The 14,502-nt window shown below is 37.7% G+C and overlaps 1 protein-coding gene across 2 annotated transcripts in view; it reads left to right on the forward strand.

Moving 5' to 3' along the window:
• GRHL2 (grainyhead like transcription factor 2) overlaps window positions 1–14,502 on the forward strand; it is a 137,471-nt gene that overhangs the window by 27,557 nt on the left and 95,412 nt on the right. The window lies entirely within an intron of this gene.

The raw sequence follows: 14,502 nt of genomic DNA on the forward strand, positions 1-14,502 counted from the left end.
CATAGTTATTACAATATTATTGACTGTATTTCCTCTGCTGTACTTCACATCCCCATGGCTATTCTGTAACTACCAATTTGTACTTCTTAATCCTGTCACCTTTTTCACCCAGTCCCCCTGCCCCCTCCCCTATGGCACCCATCAATCTGTTTTGAAGCGTTCTTTCCATCTGCTTCCTTCCTTCTTCCCTTCATCCCTCTCTCCCTTATTCCTTCCTTCCTTCTTTTAAATTTATTTCCATGCATACAATTTTACGCACACATAATTTATGTAAGTGCACAATGTGATCATATTATGCACAGTGTATTTTTTGTCTTCCTCCCTTTCTTTTTTCCCCTCTTCTCTCTACACTACTTCCATTCCCCTACATCACACATATTCTGCCCCAGCCCTAAGTATGTATATATAAAGATATATGTATATATAGATATGAATATTCATGTACATTCATATAACATATACAATTATAAAATTTACTTTTAATTCCAATTACAGGTCTAGGGCAAGAGGAATAACTTGGGATGCTTTTGATTATTATCCAGAAGAGGAAAAACAAGTAACTGGTTTTTATTTTCCTCATAATGTTCTCCGAAGCCCATCTGAATTCTAATAAGGCAAAGTAGAGTGAAATACTTTAATATTTCCAGCATTATTTGTTTTAGGTCAAGTTTATTGCATAGTAAAGTCCATTTATTTGCCCTATTTTGTTTTATACAAGGGACATCTTGTGTAATCAACATGTTTATGGGGATTCTGTATGGGCTTTCTCATTACTTTCTTGTGTAACCTTTTTGGGTCTCTAATCTATTTCCTTATGTGTTAAAGATGGAGGTAGATTCTAATGTTTTCACCAAAGGGCCCTCTTGTTAGTTTTGGAGAATATAGACTAATTCACGTGCTATGTAAAATTACAAATTGAGTAAGACATAATACCCACTTGTACAAGGACAATAAAAGTTAAGACTTGCACCTAAATAAAGAATAAGTCATAAAATATTGAATGCAAAAAAAAAAAAAAAAAGCCTGTATACTCTGAAGGGAGAGTTTATGAAAATGACTTTTTTTCATTAGGTAGAAAATAGTCCTTAATTTATCTCTTTCCTGGACTATTTCAGGAACTTCTTTCTTGGTCTTCTAGTGCCTCTTTTCTTTTTAATCCATTCACTGCAGCCAGAGTGATCTTTTAAAAACATTTATTGATCAAGTTGTTCTGTTGCTAAAGACCCTTGCACACCTACCTCATGCACTTAGAATAAACTTTAAAATTCTTAAAGCAAATTACAAATCCTTGCATAATCTGGCCTCTGCCTAACTCTTAAGCTTCGTCAGACCTTGTTCTCTTTCTTCTTCAAACATATGGTCCAGTACACTGTCCTTAATTTAGTTCCTCAACTGGGAGAAGGTCCGTCCTGCCTCAGGGACCTCACAAATGCTGTTCCTGCCATGACCTCTTTCACCTCTTCTTTTCTTTCTTTTTTCCATCTTACTAATTCTCTCTCCTCAAGTCTCAGTGTAGGTGTCACTTCCCCAGTAACTCACTTTCTCAGTCTGAATTAGATCTGTGTTGGCCTGGATCCTCAGAGATGAAGACTCCAAGATGGGATTAAGCGTGCAAGATTTTATCAGTGGCACCTCATTTTTTGCTTATTGTGATTGCTGATATGTAAGGTCTTATTTTCCTCATTCTATGTCATCATTTTTATTTTTGCTTATTTTGGTTTGAGTAATATTTCTTTTTCTTTTCTGCTAGCGATTTTCTAGAATAGTGGTTCCCAAACTTTTTGTTCTTAGAATTCGTTTTGGGGATTTTAAAGACCCTAAAAAGAGCCTGCCTTTTAAAGACCCTAAAAATCTTATATTTGTATCAAATTAAATATATATCAGTTAAATGTATATCAAATTAGAAAGATGAGTAATTAAAAATATTTATGATTCTGAAGAATATTATACTAAGTGAAATAAGCCAGTCAGTGAAAGACAAATAGCATATGATCTCACCTGTAAGAGGGACCTAATGAACAAAATAAACTAATGAGCAAAATAGAACCAGAGACATGGAAACATGGAGCAGATTAACAGTAGCCCGAGGGGCGTGGGGGTAAGGTGGACAGAAGGGGAAGGGACAAGTCAAAGAACATGTATGAATGACCCACGGACATGGACAATGGTGGGGGGACTGACTGTGGGAGTGGGCGGTGGGCGGGGTGGGGGGGGCCAAGGGGGAACAATTGGGACAAAAACTGTTATGGAATAACAATAAAATAAAAAATTAAAATAAAATAAATATTTATGATTCAATTAAAATAATAATTATAAACCCATTGCATATTAAGATAGCATGTAAAAATAAAAATAATTAAAAATTTTAAAACAAAAGAATTTAGAGAGAAGGGTGGTATTGCTTTACATTTTTCAATTCTCTATAATGTTTGGCTTAATAGATAACTGCTGGATTCTCATACAAGCTTCATTCAGTCTGTTGCAAAATGTTATTTTGGTTGAAGTACGTATGGAAAAAATTCTGCTTTGATGGACAGTTGAAAAAGGAAAACCTATTTTCACAGCCTTTTCAGATAATTATCATTATTCTTCGGTACTGCATGAAAATTCAACAAGTGATAGTTTCTTAAAAGTGAGTTTTAATTTGGAAACTGAAGTCATAAAATGAACTTTCCGTACTCTATTACATTAAATCCCTAGGCCTGTCTTGCACTTTGAATGGACTTTCACCTGTGTGTGATTTTGTAATGTCATGCATTGGCATTTGGAAATACCGGTTGACTGAGTTATTCAGACCTTCCAAATGTTAACATGTTTCCTCATATTTCAGTAAAGAATCACATCCACTGATATCTCCATCAATCTCATCGAAAACCTCAAAGTAAAGTTGTCAATAGTGGCCAATGCCAGTTTTTAAAAATTCTTATTTTTGCTTGACAATTCATTATTATTGGCAACAAATGCTGTCAATTATTTTACTTGAAATGATAAACTCACAGTTGGTTTATGTTTGTGAAAGCATGGCCAAACACCTAAGTCTGAACATAGTTTGTTGGTCTGTCATTCTTTCATGTAATAATGGAATTTTATGAAAAAAGCAGTTAGTTCAGTTTTAATTGAAACAATTGCACAAGTTCTTTTCCTCTAGGCAATAATTGTACTTCAGTAGATAGTAGAAGTGCTTTATATGCAGTGCCCACTTTGTTATACAGAATACTGAAAAGATGCGTACCTGAAGTTTGAGATTAAAATTAGTATTTTATACTACTTCATCAAGGACATTCAGGAGCAAAGCTAGCATTTTTTGTTTGCCTGTTTTGTTTTTATTGTGTGTGTAAATAAGAATACAGTGATTCAAGGACAGTTCGATGTCACTGCTTGATTTATTTCAAGAACCCAAACTTTTACCCACTATTAGTTTTGTAGCATTAGAGCAATTGTCAACATAGTGAATAAGGCTGATAATGTCTTAGTATCATTATAAAAATAGTTTTGACCTCAAAGACCTCTGATAATATCTTGAGAGACATGTTATGAGAATTGCTGCTCTAAAGTTTCTATATCCTGTCTTATCCTAGCAATTATCATCACTGAATTTTTAATAAACACATTTAAACTTTTATTTTCTATCAGCATCAGGAATTAATCATTATCCATTACTCTTTCTCCGTGTAAAGCAAAATATTCAGTATACATTTTTTAAAGTATATTTCATTGATTATGCTATTACAGTTGTCCCATTTTTTTCTCTCCTTTCTCACCCTCCGTCCTGTCCCCCATTTCCCTCCAACTTCCCTTCCATTCAGTTCACATCCGTGGGTCATACATGTAAGTTCTTTGGCTTCTCCACTTCCTATTGTTAACCTCCCCCTGTCTATTTTGTACCTACCAATTGTGCTTCTTTTTCCCTGTACCTTTTCCCCCATTGTCCTCCCACCCCCTCCCTGCTGATAACCCTCCATGTGGTCACCATTTCTGTGATTCTGTTCCTGTTCTAGTTGTTTCCTTCATTTGTTTTTGTTTTTGTTTTTTTAGGTTCAGTTGTTGATAGTTGTGAATTTGTTGTCATTTTATTGTTCATAGTTTTGATCTTCTTTTTCTTAGATAAGTCCCTTTAACATTTTGTATAATAAGGGCTTGGTAATGATGAACTCCTTTAAATTTACCTTATCTGGGAAACACGTTATCTGCCCTTCTATTCTAAACGATAGCTTTGCTGGATAGAGTAATCTTGGATGTAGGTCCTTGCTTTTCAGGTCTTTGAACACTTCTTTCCAGCCCCTTCTTACCTGTAAGGTTTCTTTTGAGAAATCAGCTGATAGTCTTATGGGAGCTCCTTTGTAGGTAACTGTCTCCTTTTCTTTTGCTGCTTTTAAAATTCTCTCCTTATCTTTAATCTTGGGTAATGTAATTATGATGTGTCTTGGTGTGCTCCTCTTTGGGATTCTCTGAGCATCCTGGACTTGTTAGTCTATTTCCTTCACCAGATTGGGGAAATTTTCTTTCATTATTTTTTCAGAAAAGTTTTCATCTTTCATTCTTCTCATTCTGGAACCCCTATGATTTGGATGTTGGAATGTTTAAAGTTGTCCCAGAGATCCTAAGCCTCTCCTCCTTTTTTTGAATTCTTGCTTTTTCATTCTGTTCCAGTTGAATGTTTATTTCTTCCTTCTCCAAATCACTGATTTGAGTCCCAGTTTCCTTCTCTTCAAAGTTGGTTCCCGGTATACTTTGCTTTATTTCACTTTGTACAGCCTTCACATCTTCCTCTATTATGCGACCATACTCAGTCATTTCTGTAAGCATCCTGATTATCAGGGTTTTGAACTCTGCATCTGGATAGGCTGTCTATCTCTTTGTTTCTTAGTTCTTTTTCTGGAGTTTTGATCTGTTCTTTCATTTGGGCCATATTTTTTTTGTCTTGGCACACCTGTTACATTGTGAGTGGCAGAGCCTTAGGTATTTGCCAGGGCAGGGCAACCTACTTTGCTGCGTTTTAGTGCTGTATGTGGGGTAAGGGTCAGAGAGAAAACAATGCCACTTGCTTGGCTTTTGCTCCAGTTTTAAGAGATAGGCAGTTTCTCCCACCACCACAGGTTCTGAGGCTTTATTTTGTCCATGCTGGAACCGTGGGTTGTGTAGCCTGTCTTGCTCCCCAGTTGTTCCTCTCAGTTTATCCAGATGTGAACGTGGGACCACCTGGTCCTCCAGCTGCCACCTTGCCTGTCTGGTCTGACAGCCAGCACCTTGCTGCATGTCCTCTTGCCCTGGATGCCAATCTCTCCCCCTCCTACCAGTCTGGATGAATGTTTCTTCTTTAAATCCTAGGTTGTCAGACTTCCACACAGTTCAATTTTCTGGCAGTTCTGCTTGTTTTTTGTTTTTATATTGGTTGTTTCCTTATTTTGGCTGTGCGAGGAGGCGAAGCATCCCTACCTATGCCTCCCTCTTGGCCAGAACTCTTGAAATGTTTCAGTATACTTTTTAAAAAACTACTCTTTTACAACCTCCCAGATATTTAATTCTAGTTTGGTATTAGCCTTAAGAATCTTTTCTTAGTAGTATAAACTTTATTTTCATGACCAGAACTTAGTTACGGTCCATTTAATATTTTGCTAGTTTATTTGATATTCTGATTGCTATATCACTTTTCTTTCCTACTAATGAAAGTTTCTTTTCACTTTGAATTGAGGAATAATTCTTCCCAAAGGAATATATGAGTAGAATAGCTTTTGAATCCATTCATGACCAAACATGTCTTTATTTTGCCATCACACTAGTTGATCTTTTGCTGTGTTCAGAATTCCATGTTTAAATTTCTTTTCTCATCTTACAGCATGTAGTGACGCAGATGAGAAGTTTGCTGGTTGGCTTGTTTTGTTCTAAATTACTTAGTTCTTTTTCAAGTTGCTTGGGTAGTATTTTCTATTTAATCTTAAACACAGAAATTTTGCAGGCTATGGCTCGATGTATTTCTTTTATTATTCTTTTCAGAATTTTGGAGCCTTTAATTTTTAAGACCCAAGTTTCTCTTCAGCTGGAGGACATTTTCTTCTATTATTTCTTTGATTATTTATTTTTTCCTTTTATCCTTTTCTTTGCTTTCTTCTGTAACTCTTGTTAGTTGAACATTACACATCTGAACGTATTTTTGCATGCTTTTTTAACCTTTTATTTTCCTTTCTTTCTCTAAAAACTAGGAAAATTCCTTGTTTAGATCTCCCAGATCATTAAATTTTTTTAGGACTTTTCAATTCAAACTCATACAAAATTTTATTTTTATTTCAGAAATTATGTATCTTGTATTTGGATTATTTCTTTTTCATAGTGACCTGTAGAGGTATTATCTTCTTGGTAACATTATTTTCTCTATCCAACATTATTTTCCTCATCAATAAGCTGTTTTGATATTCTTGGAGCTTCTCTTTTATTCTTGTTAGGTTTCCTTAAATATATGGTTCTTAGTTTTTCTGTTAAAAGTGGAGTTCAATTATCTTTCAGAGCTGGCAGGGTTCATTAGCAGAGTGGAGCTCACTCTTTCCAAAGTGGGCTGTTCTCTTAAATCAAGGAGTGGCCACAGGTGCTGAGGGTTCCTGGAAGATTCCTTTGCATATGTACAAGTGAGGCCCAAGGGGCTTGGGCATATTGGGGGTGGTTTCCTGTTGTTTTAAGCTGAATTTTTTCTTGGTTTCCATTTGATAGTTTAAATTTACTCTAGCCATTTTCCCAGGTTATTTCTTTCTCTAGTCCTAGGGCTCCCAAAGGTCCACTCACTCTGTATTTAAAAAGTGAGCGCTTACCTAGTTCCTTTGGATGTACTGGACCAAAGGCACACTGAATGACTGGCTCGGTCATAGACCCTGAACACTCTGAGTTAAAGCTTTCCAGGTTCAGAGAGAAAACTGGTGCTTATTTATGCATTAACTCACTTATGCATTAACCAGAGCTATTATGTAGCCTTGACTTTGGTTTCTCCTCTCAATCTCTTCTGTATATTTTAGAATTGGACAAAATTTCTGTTTTCACATTGTCTGTACACATTATCACTTCTTTCACTTCAGGGAAATCTTTCAGATTTTAAGTGGTCTTAAGATGGCAGTCTGTCCTGCAGAGTTTTTTATTTTAATTGTTTTCCAGTCTGTGCTGTTTTCCCCCTTTATAATCCTCACCCAAGGATATGTTTATTGATTTTGGGGGTGGGGAGCCAGGAGAGAGAGAAATATTCATTGGTTGCTGCCTGGAGATTGAACTTGCAACCTAGGTATAGATCCTGACCAGGACTTAAATGGAGACCTTTTGGTGCACAGGACAACGCTCCAACCAACCAATCCAGCAGTCTGGGTTGTCCTGTGGTCTTTTAAGAGACTTTTGTGTTTTGTTTTCTGCTAGAGATTTGAGCACAATAAGTTCCTCTGAAGGATGGATTCTCTTTCTAATTTTTAAAACTGATTTTCTTTAAATGATTCTTTTCTTTTAAAATTGTATTTTTGGTCAGTATCTAAACATAATGTTTCCATATTTTCTAATTATTTAATTTATATTTCTATCCTGTCAGTTATATAAATTTTTCCACAGGACATTTGGAAAAGTTGGCCTCTAGCTATATCAAACTAAAGATGAATAATGAGGAGTTGCTATCCCCCATTATTTATTTGTGTTTCCTGGTATGATGCATACCCTGCAGAATGTTTCAGCAGCTTGAGTTCTACAAATTATCTAAACACATTGTCTTTGTCTTCAAAGAGTTCCTTTGCACACTTTTTCCAAAACTCTGAATTTGGCAATCGTCTCATTTATTTGCATGTAAGAAATTCCCTGTTACATTGATTTCTTGTATCCTTCTTTTCAAGTAACTTTTTTTTCAGATTATGAAAATAGAGCATAGTTAAGAATTGGCAACAGAGAGGGATGCTTAAGAGCTCTGGTATGCAGTCCTGGTCTAAGTGCTACGTGACCCTGGGCAAATTACTTAGCACTTGCTGCTCAGTGTCCTCATCTGTGTAAAGGGTATGTTTGCATACCAACTTTAAGGCTATTTTAACCCATGCCAGGGGCTTAGGACACTGTCTGGCATATGGTAGGTGCTCAATAAGTATGTGTGTGACTTATTACTATAAAAGGCTTTTGAAAAGTAGAAAGAAGCAAAGAAAAATTCACATTCAATCACTATAAACATTTTGAATTTAGATTGCTACACACATGCACACACACATAGATTGTGATCTCTACAAATTCTCTACATTTAAGAAATTCTTTTCTTATTGTCTGTCTTTCACTTTCCATTGTGATATCTTTCTCCTTATTTTTCTTTTTTTTTACTACTTGATGATTTGCCTTTCCTGCAGCTTCTCAATTATATTTCTAATCCTCTCAATCTCAGTTCTGGATTAATTAATAAGTTGACTAAGATCAAGTTTAGGGTACTAGCAAAGCTCTGGCGACCATGAGAGAAAGAGAGAGAGAGTGTGTGTCATAGATATGCTTCAATCTGTGGATCAGCATATTTTATTATTAGTGTATTAAAAATGGAACTATCTTAATTTCCATACATGTAAATTTTGTTAGAGTTTATAATTTTTAAAAATTATACCTTTTACATGGTGGAGGTTATCATAATATTTTCATTGAATTAGTTGAATCCTCTCTCAAATATAACAGTCTTCCACACGAAGATTATCCATTTCCCTGGAGTCCCATGGATTATTTCAATGGCAAAAGGTTAGAGTCATTACGGACAAATGCTCAGTGTAGAAAGTTCCTAATAAATTTCAACCCTTGTTCTAACATGGAAAGTATCTGTTATCTCTGGTGATTTGCCTCTAACAAGTACCAAAAGGAGGGATATTACTAAAGATAGCCAGCAGTGAAATGACTAACATCACTGGCATTTAAATTGTGACATTAACTCTGGCTAGGATGATTGGTTCATTAGTTTCCATTTGAAAGTCTTATTCTGTTAATGGAGAAAAATGCCAAGACTCCAAAAGAAAGAATAACTGTCACTTCTTGAAACTTTGCTCTTAAGTTTAGTTTCTGAATACGGTGCCCGCTGCGCTCCACCCCTCCAACCCCTACCTCTCCGCCTCCCCCCACTGAAGTAGTATCTGTCAGTGATCAGCTGCAGTAAATCAGCCTCAAGCGTTTAAAGTGGATGAAGACGGAACCCCAAGTGCTGAACACTCAGAGTACAAGATATTCTATTGATCTGAGATATTAGTTTTGAAATACATTAGACTATTTTCCTTATTAGAAAAAGACAAGGTATTCTATTTGGAGAACAGAATTTATACCATATCAGGAGAGAGGCTCTGTTTGTGTGTTTGGCGGGGGGTGTGTGTAACTGAGAGAGAAAAGGCGAGGTTGAGGTAGAGGACATAAAATGAAATCCTGACTGAGAATTATATAAGAGCTTCACTTCTTAAAGAGAGGAAAGGGGCTTGTCCTGGGTGGAAAAAATTGTTTTTATATTAAGTCAAGTCAATGTTGGGAATAATGAACAACAGTTGGGAGAAAGGGTCATAAATATCAGACCTTTGCTGGTTAGATTTCAGCTTCCTCTTGCTTCCCTTTGGTCCACATGTAAATCTGCTTGGTTTCCTAGTTCTGTAGCTCACATTTAAGGAGAATAGAAGAATGAAATATCATTTGTTTAATTTGAAGGCAATAATTAGGACATGAGGGAAAGATAGTTTACTTATAAATAGGATGAATGGTTGTTAAAGTAAATTTATAACTGTGCTTCCTAAAATTAAGGCAACTTGCATTTGTAGAGCACTTTATAGCTCACAACCAACTTTACAAATATATTATAAATTGATTTTATCAAAATATGAAAAATATAGCTTCCCCATTCCCTTCACAGTACTTAAAACTCCAGCTTACACTTCAATTTCTTAGTGAACTTTTATTCACTCGTTCAACAATGTTAACTGAGTACTGCATATGAGGCAGGCACAAAGTGTGATGTAGCCATAACCAGAACAAAAAATCCCAGCTCTTGTGGAGAGTACATCTTCTTGAGGGTAGACAAACAATGAACACCAAACATAGTAAATAAGGAAGCTACATTGAATGTCAGAGAAGATGGTGACTATTAGGGAAGAAAGAAGGATTAGAGAGCTGAATAATGGAGATCAAGAGTTCTAGGGGGATTTGCAATTTCAGGGTGGGTGGGGGCAGGTCACTACATTAAATTGGGGAGTCAGAGTAAGTCTCACTGTGGTGAGATTGGACGTAGAGAAAATAAGCATTAGCCATGGGTATTTGGGGAAAGAACATTCCAAGAAGATGAAACAGCTGGAGCCAAGGGACATTAGATGTCCCTAAGGTAGAGACATCTAATCAGTTTAGCAGGATCAGAATGAATAACAAGGAAAGTATTAGGAGAGAAGGTCGGAGAAGTAATAAGGGAGGTGAGATCCTGTAGGGTCTGGTAGACCATTGGAAGGACATTGACTTTTGTTCTAAGGGAATGGAGAATCACTACAGGATTGAGCACAAAGTGACATGGTATGATTTATTTATTATTTTTAAAGATTTTACTTATTTATTTTTAGAGAGAAGGAAAGGTGGGGAGAAATAAAGGGAGAGAAACATTGATAGGTTGGCTCGTACTCGTCCTGACTACTTACCCTGACCATGCACCCTGACCCGGAATTGAACCTGCAACCTAGGTATGTGCCCTGACTGGGAATCCAGCCGGTGACATTTTGCTTTTGGGACAATGCCCAAACAACTGAGCTACGCTGGTCAGGGTTGATTTGTGTTTTAATGGGATTTCTCTAGATGCTGTATTGCTGAGAATAGACTGGAGGAAAGCAGGGGCGTGGGGGGCGAGGGGGTGGTGAGGGTCATGGTTAAAGCAGGGAAAATTATTAGGAGGCTATAAATTATCTACTGCTGTGCAACATCTCAAAACTGAGCAGCAAAAGCAGCAAGTATTAATTACGTCACAGTTTCTGATAGTCAGGAATCTGAGAGCAGTTGAGCTGACTGGTTCTGGCTCAGGGTCTCTCATAAGGTTGTAGTTTAAGTTCATATCTGGGGCTATGATTGATTTAAGCCTCGGCTCTGGAGAATCTACTGAGCTCACTCATGTGGCTGTTGGTGGTCTTCAGTTCCTCTTTAGCTGTTGGCCAAGGCTTCAGTTCCTCCCCACAATATGGCAGTTTGCTTTTCCTGAAGAAAGAGAGAGAGACTGACTCAGATTTACCAAGATGGAAGCTGCAGACTGTATTATCTCATTCTGGTACCACTTTTGTTCTATGCTATTGGTCCTATAAAGCAGTTCTGGAACAATGAGGGAGGGAAAACTCTAGGAGATAAGTATCATTGGAGGTCTCCTAGGACAGAACTGAGATTAAAACTGAGATTTACTCAACTCGAAAACCACCCTCCCCCTAAATTACAGAAAAAACAAAAAACAGAACAAAAAAATAAAACAAAAGAAAAACCAAAAACCAGTGCCCTCCTAGGAGTTGTGAAAGAAATGGACGAGAAATGAGTTGAAAATGATCATTTGTGTGAACAATTCACTCTCCTTATTTTTGTTTTGTGGTCCCAAGTGAAGTGGATTTATCGACTATTACTACTTGTATTTTTAGGAGGCAAAGATGCTGTGTGCTAAGTTTCATAAGCTTCTCTCCAGGAAAGCACTCCTGCCTTAGACTCTTATTAATGCTCAGGGGTGGGGGATGGTAGATTGTCTCTGACAGTGATCTGGAGCTTTTCTTAGCTTGTTGATTGTGATTTCAATCACATGACTGCTCCACCTCTTTTGCTACTAAAGCTGATGACTCATCTCTGAGCTGTTCTCTTAACATCCACAAAATGAAGTAGTGGATAAAAGAAAACAAATGAGAACGGAAAAGTTATATGTGTGTATGTGTGACCTAACACAGCCTTAGGCTTACTGTGAATGCTCAGGTACTAATCTAGACGTTTCCTCCAGAGAAGACCTAGAGATCAAGTTTATAGTTGCTCTTTATAGTTCTGTGTTTGAGGTTACCTGGAACCTAATATAACTAAAGCTACACAAAAGATATTTAAAAAGTTGATCATAGCAAAGTTAGAACAATGATGAAATCAACTACAGAAATTGTTCCAAATTTTGGTAAAAGCTGCTCTGTGAAACTTTCCTTTTTTAACCAGTCTACATTTTTGCTCACTGTACCAGAGAGATTATTCTGTTGTTATAAAACCAAGCTTTATTCAAAGTGCTTTGTACCAGAGAGATTATAATCTGTGAAGAAAAAATACCAAAGTCATTATGCAATTCAAGGGAAGAGCACAAAAGGCCCCTTTGGCTGTGAAAAATATTAAAAGAAACAAGTAAAGTTGTACTTTCCCAGAATATTTCTTTCCATTGATCGTGTAAGGATTCATCAACCATTTCATCATAGGGGAAAGGCTGATGAGTCTGAATTTATGAGGGAACATTTGTGCTGGGAACAGATGAAATCAGCAATCCAGGAAGTTTGGCAGGAGGGAGTAGGGACTTTAAGAAGGAAGACTCAAGGAAAAATCTCACCAGTGAATCAGGACACTACTTAGTGTAGATTAAAAGTTGGCTCTCATCCTTCAGCCTGGCACTTCCTGGAAAACTTTTGGAAATTAGCCAATGTTGTAATTAACACTCCCCTCCCCCAGCGATATGTGCTTCTCTTAGGCATGAAACAGAATAAAATCCTCATTTTTTTTGATAGTGAGGTAACTGCAAATAACATGAAGCTCTTCATTCCTTCCTGTAGGGCTGAACATGTTTAGGAAGTGTGCATGGTGCCTGGGCACTCATGGGCAATGACTAGGGTTTAGAACCCTCTATTTCGCCCTTCATGTAGAGACTGCAGACCAGGCACCCAGGGAGACCCCAACTAAACAGCGGTGGAAGGTGGATGGTGGCACCGCCACAACATGGGCCCGCCACCTCTGCCTTCCTGGTTCTCCCCAGAGACCTTATTTCTTCCACCTGTAGACTTTTATGAGTTCACCAACATTTCTGTCTCCAAATTCAACCTTATCCTATATGATTAATAACTGTTACAACACAAAAATGCTATTGTTTAATTGTTAGATCAAAGCATGCACATTTCCCTACCTGAGCTTCCAAAATGAATACAAAGGTGCTCCTTTTGTCAGAAAATTCTATTATTCTGCATTGCCAAAATATTCTTCACCTTCAGAAATATTTCCCACACCTGACCATTTCAACATTGGCCAGCACAGTGCTACCTGCCCTTCAGGACTTTGTAGAAACCACTTCCTCTTTGACCCTCTGATTAGGTTAGTCCCCTCTGTCATCTACCCTCATGTCTGTCCATTTCCCTTTCTCACACTCATCCCTCTTGTGGTGCTCTGACTGCCCCGCTGGACAGCAAGCTACGTGGGCTATAAGGCAGTACCTGTTTCATTTGCCGCTGTGTCCTCTGTAAGTAGCATGATGCATGGTACCTATTGGGCTCTTAATAAATACTATGGACTATTGCTAAATGAGAGCTTCATTTTTTCTTTAATGAATGATTATTGTTAGCACTTTTACATTATAATCAGTTTTACCAAACATGGGTATGCCCACAAACTTCACAGGGATGTAGACATATGCAGCGATAGTAATACCTGTTATTTGCATAGCAGGTACAATTTAAAAACTCTATTTTATCCATTATTTTATTTGATTCTCACAAATCACACTATGGAGTAAGTAGGGTGGGCACTGCTATCCTTACGTGAGGTGCAAAGAAGCTGCAGCTCAGACAGTTTTCCACCACTGTAGGTGGCAAGCAAGGACTCATGGCCAGAGTCTCTGCGTCTCCTGTGTCACCTGACCCTAACCCTAACAGTTAGCAAACCCTTCGACCAGGGCTTTTCTCATTTACTTCCAGAAACTTGATTTTATCCTTTTAATCCACTTCATTTGCAAATGGGTTAATATCCTTTCTTTTATCCTCAATCAGTTCCACCAAACCACTGGCACAAAGGGTTCAAATCAGGGACCTGGAGACCATTTAGCCTAGAATCCTGGCCTGCTAATTGTGAATTTCCTACCGTATACCCCCAAACCTATCTCACCAATGTCAGAGTCATTTTCTGACCTTATACCAGTCCATGCCAACACACCTGCACATAAATGCATAAGTGACCCACAACACACAATTGTGGAGTCATACCAGTTCTCCATCACAGAGTGAGCTGAGACACCATCTACCACAGGAAGGTCCTGGAGAAAGGTCAGCAAAAGGAACCTCATTTAGAAGTGAATAACCATCAGGACCCACGGTGGCTGAATTCCCATTGATTAGTGTAGGTGTTGCCTTCGCCAATCCTGTCACTTGTCCCTGTCATGTTACAGTGAGTGGACAGAGCTGTTACTGAAATACAGTGTCTCATTGTTCCATTTTGTTTCCATTTCTATGAACAAGTGGAAGAGGGCCTGCAGATGAGCGCCAAGGAGGGCCAAAGCCTCTCCAGGCTCCTCTGCTGCACAGCTGGGTCCTGAGGGCCAGC

This window comes from Pteronotus mesoamericanus, unplaced genomic scaffold, assembly GCF_021234165.1.
Source record: "Pteronotus mesoamericanus isolate MK-2021 breed Mesoamerican mustached bat unplaced genomic scaffold, CSHL_Meso_final scaffold_174, whole genome shotgun sequence".
NCBI lineage: Eukaryota > Metazoa > Chordata > Mammalia > Chiroptera > Mormoopidae > Pteronotus > Pteronotus mesoamericanus.